Here is a 14,363-nt window from a genome sequence, read left to right on the forward strand (position 1 = left end):
GCAGCATGATTTATAGTCCTTTGGGTATATACCCAGTAATGGGATGGCTGGGTCAAATGGTATTTCTAGTTCTAGATCCCTGAGGAATCGCCACACTGACTTTCACAATGGTTGAACTAGTTTACAGTCCCACCAACAGTGTAAAAGTGTTCCTGTTTCTCCACATCCCCTCCAGCACCTGTTGTTTCCTGACTTTTTACTGATCACCATTCTAACTGGTGTGAGATGGTATCTCATTGTGGTTTTGATTTGCATTTCTCTGATGGCCAGTGATGATGAGCATTTTTTCATGTGTCTTTTGGTTGCATAAATGTCTTCTTTTGAGAAGTGTCTGTTCATGTCCTTCGCCCACTTTTTGATGGGGTGGTTTGTTTTTTTCTTGTAAATTTGTTTGAGTTCATTGTAGATTCTGGATATTAGCCCTTTGTCAGATGAATAGGTTGCAAAAATTTTCTCCCATTGTGTAGGTTGCCTGTTCACTCTGATGGTAGTTTCTTTTGCAGTGCAAAAGCTCTTTAGTTTAATCAGATCCCATTTGTCAATTATGTGAATAACATTTTCTGAATGCTAAGCTTTTTTAGTTGGAAGTAGCTTTTGTACCAACTTTCTAAAAGTGAAATTTCTTCCAAAAAGTGTGTATCAAACTTTTGTTCCCATTATATCTTCGAAGAGGACCTGTTTCTTTGAACCTTTGCCAATGCAGGGTATTACTGTTTTAAAAATATGTATTTACCAATTTTTCAGGTAAATCGTGAAATAATAATTTCTTTTATTTGTCTTCCTTTGACTGCTAACAAGCTAGAAAATATTGTTGTGTATCTATTGACCATTTATAGTTTGTAATTTCTCAGTTAGCTATTGAAGCCATTTATCAGTTTTCCTATTTGGATGTAGATCTTTTCTTCATTGTTGAGAGCTTTTAATATATCACCAATACTAACATTTTTTCTGTCATACCTATTTCAAATATGGTTCCAGTTTGTTCATTGACTTTCAATTTTGTATAATTAGAGTTTCTAAGTTTCTAAGTATTATGTATTTGGAAATTTCCATCTTTTCATTTTAATAATGTCTGTCTTTTAAAACATCCTTTAGTTTGGGGAATCAGTAAACTTTTTCTGTAAAGGGATAGATAATAAATATTTTAGGCTTTGCTGGCCATATAGTCTCAACTACCCAACACAGCTGTTGCAGTGTAAAAGCACACAGAGACACCTGTAAATAGATCAGCATGGCTACATTCCAATGAAACTTTATTTACAAAAATAGCCTGAAGGCTGAATTTGGCCCTCAGGTTTGTTAACCACTCCCTTAAAGGAAACAAAAATCATTCATGTATGTTTTCTGCCAGTACTTTTATGGTTTTTTTTTCTTTATAATAATTCTTTCTGAATACCCCCTTGTTGGTGGTATTCAGTTATAAATGTAGGTGAGTTCAGCCAAAGATTTGATTTTAAATCTTTTATTCATTTGAATTTAGTTTGATGTAACTTGTAAAGTCGGCATCTTACTTATTTTCCCAAATGGGGAAAGCATTACAGGAGGGTGGAGGGTTTTCCAGGCAGAGGAAACACAAAGTTCATGGCGTGACACTGGAGAAGAGCCTGGGTTTTTTGAGGAACTCCTAATATGTTGTTCAGGCCTGACTGTACATTGAATAGGGTAGAAGATAAGACAGAATGGCATTCGGAGTCAAAGCCTTCATTATTGTGTTTTATTTTTCAGATTAAGTGGAGCCATCAAAGCGATTTAGGCAGTGGAGTGATATGGTTAGGTTAGTGTTTTAGTAAAATAATTCTGGTGGCGTATGGAGGCTGGATTACCTGTCAGATGAGCTTGGAAGCAGGGAGTCGAAATAGGAAATGTCTTTCAAACTATTCAAGAGTGTTTAAAATAATGAGGCCTTGATCTAGGGTAGCGTGGCAGGAAACGTAGAGGAAGGAACAGGTGGAGAGATCTTTAGCATGTAGAATGAACAGAGTTTGGTAATTCTTTGAATGACAGCTATAAGAGAAAAGAAGCAGCTAGAATGGCCCAAATTTTCCACCTTGTGCAGCTGGGTGGACATGTTTGCTATTCATTTGGGTAAGGAATTCATGAAGAGGAGACACATAACAGAGGTGAGCATCTACCTCCCTGAATTTTATTCTCTCCAAAATTTTCACCCCGTAAGTATCCAATGCCCAAGTATCTTTCTGACGCCTGCAAACAGATGTGATTATATTTTGTTTATGGTTGGAGGGTTTATCTGAAACGTGCTAGTTTATCATGGCTGATAGCAAAACCCCTTGTTGGTGGTATTCAGTTATAAATGTAGGTGAGTTCATCCAAAGAGAGTATATAGAATATAAGAGGAAGCCAATAATTGCATCCTGAGGAAAAGCTGAAGTCAAAGCATTTAGCCAGGGAAGACGTTTAAGGGAATCCAACTGAGAAGGAATGAATAGAGTAAGTAGGTAAATGCAGAACTTAGCAAGAGCAGTACCATGACCCCAAAGGAATAAGTAATTCCAAAAATGAGGTGGGGGTGGCCAGCAATGTTAAATGCTCTTATGAGTTCAACTGGAATAAGGGCCCAAAAGTTTGTCTTTGGCAATTTGAAGGTCATTTGTGATGTGAACAAGAGTGATTTTGATGAACTTCAGGCTGAAATCAAAGCTTGATTGCAATGGGTTGATGAGTGAAGAGAATGTATAGAGGGAAGGATTTGCTCAGGACAAGAGGAGAGGAACAGACCAATACCCTGTCAACAACTACATAGCTCTACAGGGTTGGTTGGAGAACACCGTGAGGTGTTCCAGCCTATTGTCTTTATTTGGCTCTTCATTAGGAGATAGAGTTGGCCACTAGGAGTGAGGGCTCAGAAACTTGAGCCTGTTCCCATGAAGGAAAGAAGAAGGAGCCATCAACAACAGTACAAAGATAGAAGAGTAGCTGTACGGGCCTAGCTGAGATTGGAAACCATGAATTCATGGAGGTTCCAATTTCTGGACTTCATGAAGGAGGTGGCTTTGAATGGTGGTATACCAATGAGAAATGTATTCTACTGGAAATCACAGAAAACTCAACTTAGAAGCATTGGAGTTTATAAATCTTTTCTAATAAAAAGCCTGGAGTAGGCAGCTAAGGCTGGGGATGCTGTTTTACCGTGTCCTTCAGGAACCAGGCACCTTTCTCTCTTCTTCACATCCTTAGAGGGTGGCTTTTGCCTCCGTGGCTGCAAAGTCATTATTGGACATTGAGATGTTACATCCACATCCCAGATAATAAGGAAGAACATAGTGTGAAAAGCATTTTTTTAAATACTGTGTTCTTTATCCAGGAAAGGATATTCTCCCCAGGGAATTTTGCTTCGTTGACCAGAATTATGGTGTGTGACACCCTGGCTTCCAAGGAGGCAGGAAACCAAGTAGTTAGCATTCTATCTATTCTGCTATTACTAATGTTGATCACATGCTTTGTAATTCCCAAAGTTCTCTTCAGACTTATCATTTAATTCTACCAGCATTCTTACATTATAATTTGGATAATGTCCTGCCTGTTTTACAGGTGAGGAAACTAAGGATGAGAAATGTTAAGAAGCATCTCCCATAATTAATTATGAAAGGAAATATTGGGAAATAGTTAAGAAATTGGGGTCTGGAGCCAGCCTTCCAGGGTTAAGTCCTGGGTCTGTTGCTTATGAGCTGTGCAGAGTTATTTAATTTATTTCACTTCCATGGGTATCTTGGATCTCTAATTTTAAACTGGGAATAACAACAGTACTGCCTTTGTAGAGCTGTTGTCAGGATTTAAAAGATCAACCCATGTTGAGAACTCCAAATAGCATAGTAACTAGAGAGTACTCAGTAAATGCTAGCTGCGTTTTTGTTAAAACTATTACTCATTGGGATACCAAAGGATGTCACACTGATATGGGATGGCGGCAGGAAATTGAAGGGCCTGGGTGAGGACAGGGACTCTGTTTTCACACCCAAATGTTGCATTTTCAAAGACCACTCTGGCCTGCCATGCCCCCCATTCTGTGCCTATAAAAACCCCAAGACCCTAGCAGTCACACACACGAGTGACTGGGTGTTGAGAGGAACACATTGGCAGAAAAACACACAGACACCGACAGGCTGTTGACAGTGGAACGACACAGACGCAGAGGGAAATTTGGCTGAGGGTGGACAGACGAGAGCCCAGCTGCTAAGGGACACCAGGGGAAGACTACCTTCCCACTTCATCCCTCTTCCCCTCCCCATCCATCTGCTGAGAGCTACCTCCACCATTGAATAAAACCTTGCACTCATTCTCCAAGCCCATGGTACTGGAAGAAATGAATCACACATGGGCTTGGAGAATGTGTGCAAAGGTTTGTTGAACGGTGGAGGTAGCTCTCAGCAGATGGATGGGGAGGCAGAAGGGGGATGGAGTGGCAAGGGATACAGAAAGCCCTGGGATACAGAAAGCCCTCTGTCCTTGAGATAAGGCAGAGGTTCTAACTGAGCTGATTAACACAAGCCACCTGCGGACAGCTAAGCTGAAAGAGCACACTGTAACACACGCTGGAACTTTGGGAGCTGTAAACACTCAACTCTAGTTGCTGCCTTGGGGTTGGAGCCCCAACCTCCCCATAACCTGCCCGTCTGCATGCTCCCCCTAGGGGCTTGAGCTGCTGGGCACAGAAGAAGCGAGCCATTCCTCCTGTTGCATGCCCTGGGAGGGGGATAAGGGAACTTTGCCCCTTTCAATACCTCTTATATACTTTAAATGTAAATGTGGGTATTCGTAAACATATTTGAAAGTCAACAATCAGTCCATCTGGGGATTGATTTCAAGAGAGCTACTGCTTGGTATGGAGGACAACATTGAAAGTGTGAAAACAGAGTGAATTGTAGGACAAACCAAAGTTTTAGGACTCAGATCAGTGAACACAGTTTGAAGAGACAGGCTATACTGAGAAGTGTTCCTTCAGGAAGGCATGTGGATGAGGGGAGTAAGGGAGAAAGACAGTAGCCAGATCAGGCTGTAATGGAAGTGTGTAGAGTTAGTATTGCTCTTAGAAAGTTTGGAAATCTCATCAGAAAATACCTCGTTTTCTCAGGGTCCAAGAAAGATTAGAACTTGAGATAATTCTAATTGAACCAGGATAAATGCCAAATGAAGTTGTGCCAAAAAGGGCAGTCTTATTTGGAGAAGTGTGCAGAAGAGGTACTGAAATGCAAGGTAGTTCATTATTCTCTCTCTCTCTCTCTTGATTTTCAGCTTTTGGATTACATATGCTTTTGAGAATCTATTAAAAGTTATGCATTTTCTTTCCAGGAAAATATATGTGTACTTATAAGCCCCACATTTGCCATTCTGATTTTTTGTGAGGTTCTCAGACCCCTGATGCCTGTTAGGACATTCCAGGTTAAGAACCCCTAAAATGTCCTTTTTTTTTAAATCAATTTCTACATAGAAAGGGGAACTGGAGGGCACAGATCCTTCAGTGCAGGGCATGAGTGACATGGTATAAGCCAGGAAGATCCCACAGGATGCTGGCATTTTATCAGGTTCCGTATGCGTGTGCTTGAGCTAAGGCTAAAGGTAGCAAAGATTCCTGCCTGCGAGAAAACACAGTCCTTCACCATCTTGATTCTAATTATGGCCCCGTCACGTCTGTTACAGCGTGGAAACTGACCAGCTGAAGCTGTTTTTGGCTGGGATTTTTCCCTAGGCCATATGGAAGCAGTTCCCTAGAATCATGCTTTGTGTGAAAGAAATGTGGGAAATGAAGCCATGTCTCCCCCTGAGTGTGCATCACTGCAGCCTGCAGAATCCACGCAGCTCCTACATCCACACCTTGCCAAGAATTCATTCCAATCTTCCCTGGGACTCACCCTGAGTCAGGACATGGCAATGATATGCTGTTGGCACAGCCCTGCACTGGAGCAAGTGCACAAGGCTGCATACAGGATATCATTTCCATCACGCGGTGAGGCAGACACAAGGTGTAAGAGCCTGGAGCCAAAACCTTTGCTATGAAAAAAATCAGAAATTTATCCAGATACAACACACAGATTTCCTGTTCAGAGGGAGAAGGAGAGAGACGGAACTGACAACCAACATAAACAGCTTTGGATGTTGGAAAAGAAAACTAGAGGCCACTCAGGTATTAAAGAGAGAAAGCTCTAAAAACAACAACAAACATATCTGTTTAGAGAGTCTTGACTTGGCATTTAGAAACTTAGTTGTATTTCCAAATTTGTTCCTTATTTTGGTCTTGTCCACATCAGGGCACACATGTGTGAGGCAAATAAACAAGATCTGCTTGTCTATTCTAAGCTTTTTGTCCATTTTTACATGGTGGCAGCCAAGCCTATTGATACAGTGATACCTAAGGCCAACTGGGAACACCAGCATTTTGCTCAAGTTTTGACAGTATGAAGATAAACACACTCTTCTAATGGATTCCTTGACACAAATAGAATCCTGGGCTAGGTGGATCGTAGGGCTGCCTCACAGGGTAATTCTTAAGAGTTTTTCCCTTCATCCACTGTTCATGTCTCCTTTGACTGTCACTCCCAAAAACCATTTACAAATTTAACTTATTCCATAACAAGGAAGATTGTATAGGATATAAAGGGTCTGCTAACATGGTAACATGGATTGGTTTTCATTCTCCTGTCTTCCCACATCATCTCTTTCTACCTCCACATTCGTCTTTCTAGGGTGAGATTCTGGCTGGTCATACTCTTCTATCAGAACTGTGGCTGAGAAAGGAATATTCAAACCAAAGACCCTGTTCCTTTTAATGGAATTAAAAGTTGCCCCCTCCTCCATTTAATTCAGCAAGGGAGAGTGTGGCCTGGAAGGAAGACCCTGTGTCTAGAAATAAAGACTCCTGAGTTCTAGTCCTTGCCTAGCTCTTTTACATGTTTTTGTGTGTCTTCTGGCCCCGTGCATGAAGAGAGATAATGGAAAAATAGCATGTAGACTGTGTTGCGAAGGAATGTCATAGATTGTATTTTACATGGAGAAGCAGACAGACTGTGAAGAACTCCCTGGCCTCTTCATGAATCGCCTTACACCTATGATAAAATCCGCATCCCTCTCCAAAGCCTTTAAAGCCTGTATCATCTGGCCCCTGTGTTACATCATGTGCTGCCATCTGCTCCTCATTCCCTAATCTCCAGTTACACTGGCTTTCTGGGAGATTCCAGAATGTCAGGTGCCCATTCTCCCCGTGGGCCTTTGCACCAACCCATCCCCGAACCTGGAACATGTGTCTCCCTGCTCTTCAACGTAGTTACCTCTTTCTCAACCTTGAGCACAAGTGTCGCCTCCTCAGAGAGGCTTTCTTTGACCACTCTACGTAAAGTAGGCCCTTCTCTTTTCTGTTTAGTTCTTGCTTAGCCTTGAGGGAAAGAAGTGGTTATTTCATTTATTTGTTTAATTTGCCTCTCCCACTAGTAAGCTTTGCAAGAGCAGGCACCATGTCTGTGGTGTTCACCATTTTATTCCTAGTGCTAGTGCAGTACTGAACACATCCTAGGAGCTCAGTTAATGTTGAACAAATGAATACATGGCCTTCGCTGGAGATGATTCTGCTTCCTGTTATGATTTCAGTGGGACTAAATGATATTGTGCAATAGAACTGGACTGGAAGCCAAAGACTGGGGAAATAACCTCAGTTTGACCTCTAACAATCTATCTTCTTAGGCAAGATGCTTCATTTACTGGTGCCTCAACTTTTTCATCTGCACAGTGAGCATGGACAATTTATATGACCTCTTCTAGCTCTGAAAATCTATTAAGTGTATGTGTAAGTTGTTCGTTGTTTTTAAAAAAAATAGATATTAGGATTGAATGGAGTTTAGAGAAACAAGTCCCAGGAACTTATATGAAGCAATTTTCCAAACTTTTAATGAAAGGCTTGACAGTGATGGCTTGTCTTTATTCTTAAAGGACCCAGGAAATTTTAGATATACCACAAGAATGAGTTGGTGTGAAGTTTCCTCTTATCTCCCATGAACTGCTACTTGGTTGCCTTTTAACATGTTACTGTCACAGCCTGCAAGAGGGAGGTTTAGTTTGTGCATTGACCCCCTCATTGGTATGTGAGCTCCTCAAGAACCTCATGCACCTGGCCCAGTACCTGGCACCCAATATGTTTCCAGTAAAGGTGTGTTGACTTGACCTACACAGAATTGAAGAGCCCACTTAGACCAGCATCCCTATGGCAGCAGTCCTTGAGGAATGTGAATTAAAATCAGAAGCAGCTTATTGGTAGCCAAGCACTGCAACACCCGGGGTCACCCAGGAGACCTGACACCTGCTGACCAGCTGAGAGCACTGGGATTATTAGTAAAAATACTTATTGGGAAAATGATAATAATAGTGGCCCCCAGAGTTTGTATGCTTACACTGTGCTATGTATTTGTCATGTATGACATTATTTATTCTTAACATAACCCTACAAGGTAGGTACTACTATACCCCTCCACCCCCCATTTAACAAATGGAGAAATAGGCTCAGTGAAATTAAGCACCTTGGTCAAGGTCTCACAAATGGCGAGTGGTCAAGATGGTTCTGACCTCAGAGTTCATGTGCTTAACCACTCTCCCAAAGTGTCTTCCAAGGACAGCTAGATGAGCATGAGGCGAGAGGCGCACCGAGGCTTAGAGTGATGGGACAGGGAACAAAGGTAGCACAGAAATGGAGCCAGAGGGGAGCAAAGACTGCCTCAGCCAACCTACCCCTTGTTTCCCTTTGGCAGAGCCCAGCCAGCTCCATGGTTCCTAACCCAGGGTGCACATCAGGAGCACTTGGGGAACTTGTCCCACATTCTAATCCTCAGGCCCCACCCTAGAATTTTGAGGGGTAAATCTGGGCAATTGTAGGCTACCAAACTCCCCAGGTGGCCGCTGGCCCATGCCTGTGGTTAACGCCTCTGCTTTTCAGTGTCCGATGTCCCACTACAGAGTCAGAAGGCAGATGACTGTTTTATCCTCACCAGCCTCCTGATTTCTTAGAGGCAGTATAAAGGGCAGAAAATGGGAGTTACACTATGATGCTCGAGAACATCTGGACAGATATTTGTTATTAGATGCTGTGTGACATAGTCCCATCTCCTGCGTGCTGTTCCAAAGCTAGCCCTGCCAATGAGCACAGAAGCACACATTATTTGTCAGTCGGCCTGTTACCATGGTCTTTTGAGGTAAAGGCAATTTAGGCCAGTAAATAAACATACCTCAGGTTGGGAACAGAGGTTTCTGCATAGGAGCTAAGGGCTGAAGATACTCATTTGCAGATTCAGCAATCAGAGACTTTAGTAATGTGGCCTAACAGCTCAAGGCATGCGAGTCAGTTTTGAGTTTGCAGCCGATTGTTCTCAACAAGGCAAAGCTCTGCTGTGTTCCTGCCTTCCTTTGTAAAAAATTTGCATTAATTTCCTACATTTGCTTTTTCTACTTTTGCTTACCGGCATACTGCGTTTTTCTCACCCCCATTTGCAAAGTAGTGTATAGACAGTCCTCCAGCTGCAGAATCAGTGTTGCTACCCATTGACTTTTCCTTTTTTTGCCTTCCAAAATCCCTCACTGCTCCTACAGAATGACAGATGAACTTGAAGCAAACCTTACTATCCTACTTTTGAAAAATTGTGCAGACCCTGTTCTGTACAGTGCCACGCTAGGTAACTCTTTTTTTTTGTTTGTTTGAGATGGAGTTTTGCTCTTGTTGCCCAGGCTGGAGTGCAATGGTGCAATCTCAGTGCAATGGTGCAGCCTCCACCTCCCGGGTTCAAGTGATTCTCCTGCCTCAGCCTTCTGAATAGTTGGGATTACAGTCACGTGCCACCATGCCTGGCTAATTTTGTATTTTTAGTAGAGATGGAGTTTCACCATGTTGGTCAGGCTGGTCTTGAACTCCTGACCTCAGGTGATCCACTTGCATCAGCCTCCCAAAGTGCTGGGATTATGGGCGTGAGCCACCGTGCCCTGCCTCGGTGACTCTTTTTAGTCTAAGTGATGACAGATAGTTATGGGTGTGTGAGGGCATTAACAAACACTTTTTTTTTTTTCAGTTTACAAAATGTTTTCACAACATTATCTCATTTTAAAAAATGAATTCCTTAAAAATAAAACCTATTTTTTTGCAATTTTCTATAGTGTTCAAATTATTAGTATTAGCATGTATTTAAAAACTTTTCTTATTTTTTTTAAAAAACTACTTTATGCCTTGGGAATGGGGGTGTGTGTGTGTGTGTGTGTGTGTGTGTGTTTGAATCTAAATAGCAGAAGGAGAAATAAATGCAGGTTCTAGAAATGTAACATGAAAAATACTCGACAGAAAATTTTGTTCAGAAAAAAAAACCCAACCAACTAAAAAAATACACACCAAAAAAATAAAAAAATAAAAAACAAAACAAAAATAGAAAAGTGGGGGTGAGGTTGTCAAAGTGAAAGTCACTAACACATCCTTTTCCTTGTTTTACCTTGGAATGTATATATTTAGGTTGATGTAGTTCTGGTTGAACTTTATAGTGAAAATAAATGATCTGATATAAATTACAGTGCTTTTGGGCTGAAACTGATGTTTATTGATTAGTTAATATTGTTTGGACAATTTATTTCCTGTACATCTTGCTACTTAGCAAAGCTGTGATATCCAGCAGGAAATGAGACATAGAAAAAATACGATGGAACACCTGGACTTCAGCATTTACGTGTGGGAGGGAAAGTCAGTGAATCTTAGGTCAGTCCAGTGATTGCAAAATCAAACATGTGAAACTCATAAAATGAAACTCTGTGTGATGAGTGAATTTGAGTTTATACAGCATCACTTGGTCTCATAGTAGAAGGATTTAAAAGCGTAGTTTTGGGTCCTTACCCTGGTTCTAATGCTTAGGAACACTGTGATCTTGGGCAAGTCACTTTAACCTTGTAAAATTTTAATTGTCTTAATTGTAGAAATGAGTTTTCATTAGAATGAATGAGGTAATTTATCTCAAGTTCCTTAGCATGTTGCCTGGTGGCAGAGTAAGTGCTCAACATGGTTTTAATAATAATTTATACTTACCCAACCCCTAATTGGCACCAGGTTCTTTTCTAAGCCCTTTGCATATATTACCTCATTGAACACTCATAACAACCCCTTGGAACAGGTATTCTATTATCCTCATTTCACAGATGTAACTGAGGCACAGAGAGGGTAAGTAACTTGCCCAAGGTCACACAGCAAGTGGCGGTGCTGGTATTCCAACCCAGGTTGTCTGGCTCCAGAATCTGTGATCATAACCACTATACCATATTGCCTCTCTCAGTAGTTTATAGAGTAAAAATAATGCAAATGGCATTTAAAGAGGGACAGGAAGGAGCTCTGGTGGATGGCACAGTGAGTAGCAGTATCGAGAATCTCTTATCACCAAATTTCAATGAGACAGTTTTGGAATAATTCCAAACAATGAACGTGATCGGCAGGAACCAGTTACCACCATCAACAACAAATCTAGGTGTCCCAGACATGAACCTACTGTTAGCGACACCATAGGATGGGATGGAGAGGAAGCCTTTTCTCTCCATCTTATATGTTTTCTTTTTTAAATTAGACATAGTCGCCTAGGCTGAATGCAATAGCATAATCATGGCTCACTGCAGCCTCGACCTCCTGGGTTCAAGGGATCCTCCTGCCTCAGCCTCTTAACTAGCTGGCACTACAGGCATGTACCACCACACCTGGCTAATTTTTAAATTTTTTGTTGAGACAAGGTCTCACTATGTTGCCCAGGCTGATCTCAAACTGCTAACCTCAAGTGATCTACCTTAACCTCCCAAAGTCCTGGGATTACAGGCATGAGCCACCATGCCCAGCCACCATCCGATATGTTTTCAATAATTGGCTTATAGATCATTAGAAAGTATAGGATTTCAAAGCAGGCTTAGAATCAGACCTGCTTGGCAATACCATCTGCCTTCTTCTGACAGGAGGTTTCAGGCAGTCTATACTGAGCTTGTGCTGAACCACAAGCAGCAGTCTGCTCTTTCTTACTATACTTACAATTGCTTCCTCTCTTTATCATCGCCTCCAGCCCCAGGTCTACCTCCAGACCAAGGGAGGTCTTTACAGGAGGCCATTTGTCTGCGATTTATGAATGGCCCATTCTGAAGGGCAAGATAAAGCAAGCGTGGGTAATAGTCTTTGTATCAGTACAAGTAGAATTTCAAGCAAAAATACAAAATGAGTACTTTGTTGGTAATCAAAAACAAATCGTTTAAAGAATTTGTGAACCAAATGCCATTACATCAAAATATGTAAAGAAAAATCTCCTGTAGTTACATAAGATGAAATTGAAATCAGTAAAACTTCCGAGAGACTTTAATACATTGAAGTGAGTGAAAATTACACAAAGAATCTGTGCAGTATAATTACTAATGTTACATTAATAGGTAACAGAGCATTGCATGGTGAGGAAATATACCTTCTTTTCAAACATTTATGCACCGTAATACAAAAACTGATTCTATGCAAGGCTCCAAGGAAGACTGGAAAAAAAAAATCCGAGTCAAACAGAAACAATCAAAAGAGACCTTGCCCTACAGCTGCACCCATCCATTCCCTGCTTCCTCCCGCTACAGAGGCACAAATGTCTGTCTTCTTTTCCAAGACTAATTAATCCCTCCATCTGTGTTCTGCATTCCAGCTCCTCTGTGTCCTCAGAGAACTCACTCCACCCATCATCCCCTCTGTTTCCTTTATCTTCTTTCACTCTCTCTTTCCTATCAGGGTTAATATGACCAGCGGGTCTCTTCCCATCTTAAATGAAAGTATAATTTTAAAAAATGTCTATGTATATACGTGTATATACATATGTGTGTATATACATGTGTATTTATATATGTGTATGTATATGGGTGTATAATATTTATATATAAAAATATTTTTAAATTATATGTATATAGAACACTCTTTTAAACATAATCACATCTCCAGCTACCACTCTAATCTTTCACCTACTCTTTACTGCCACATCTTGAAAAAACTGTTTACACTTGCTGTCTCTAATTTTTCATCATCATGTATTCCTCAGATCACAGCTTCCTGTGCCAGCTACTTGATTGAAACCGCTTTGGCAAAGCACATTAACAGTCTCTTTACTGCTCATCCAAAAGGCACTTTTAAGCCCTCATCTGCAGAGCACTTGGTACTCCTGGCTCCTGCCTCCTTAAAATCCTCTGCCTCACAGGATTCTCACTTCATTTCTGGTCATACCAAGAACTGGGCCATCTCTTGCAGAACAGTGAAGAAATGCTGAAAAGTTTGTGACTATGGACCAGTCCTCCCTTTCTGCCCTTTATGACTTGAGTTCTCCCTCTCTATATCCTGCACCCGTGCTGCTCAAAATGTGGCTCACAGTCCAGTGGTATCAGCATCACCTGGGAGGCTGCTGGTCGGGCACATTCTTGGGCTCCACCCTAAACTGCTGGATCTGAATTTCTATGGATGGAGCAGGTGTCTGTGTTTTAACAAGTTTTCTAGATGATTCATATTTAGGTAAAATGTTTGGGAGGTACTGCCCTATCAACGTATCACAGAGACTTCTACAAATGTATCAAACTTTAGTGGAGGGTTACAGAAATGAAAGGGAATTCCAGTTTAGGAGATGATCCTTATAGGGTGCTCCTTGTTCCTAGCTTTGCCTAGGTGCTCTGCAGTGTGCTTTCTCTCCAAGAGTTAAATAGTAGGCAGCTCCACCCAGAAGAACATTTTCCTCAAGTTTGAGCCTTTTTGGCTAAAATCAACTGCAAGGGAGTTTCATTTGCAAGGTTTCACTAAAGTGTGTAATTATCAATGGGACAATGGTTGGAATATACACATATACGCACACACACCCCTAGACAAATGCTTCCCCAAGATACCGCAGCCTACATTCACAAAGATTTTGCAAGAGAGCCCAACCAATCTGCCCAAATAGGTTTTCTTCAGTTCAGTAAAGCTTTCTAATTTATATGTATTTTCAAAATAATTTTTATTACATATATAATATGCTGTATATTTGTTGTAAAAAATCCAGAATATCCAGGCAAGGAAATTGACAAACATGTCATGTATCCAATCACACTGCCAAGAGATTACACCTGTTATCATATTAGTGTGTATCCTTCCCGGGGTGAGGTGAAGTGGTTGAGGATGAATAATATATATAGATAATTTATATTGTAAAATTAAGACATACTTTTTATAAAACTTTATAAGTTTAAAAGTTTTATAAAACTTATAAAAACTTCAAATGGCACAGAAGGATATAAAATGGAAAGTAAAAGTCACCTTCTACCATCCACAAACTCCTAACCAGTTCCACTTTTTAGAGATCTAAATGGTATGAACGGTTGCT

At 41.0% G+C, this 14,363-nt stretch overlaps 1 protein-coding gene across 1 annotated transcript in view; it reads left to right on the forward strand.

Annotated features, from left to right (window-relative positions):
• Nucleotides 1–14,363, forward strand: part of LOC129014713 (E3 ubiquitin-protein ligase HERC2-like) — a 169,338-nt gene that overhangs the window by 118,937 nt on the left and 36,038 nt on the right. The window lies entirely within an intron of this gene.

Source organism: Pongo pygmaeus, chromosome 16 (assembly GCF_028885625.2).
Source record: "Pongo pygmaeus isolate AG05252 chromosome 16, NHGRI_mPonPyg2-v2.0_pri, whole genome shotgun sequence".
NCBI classification, from domain to species: Eukaryota; Metazoa; Chordata; class Mammalia; order Primates; family Hominidae; genus Pongo; species Pongo pygmaeus.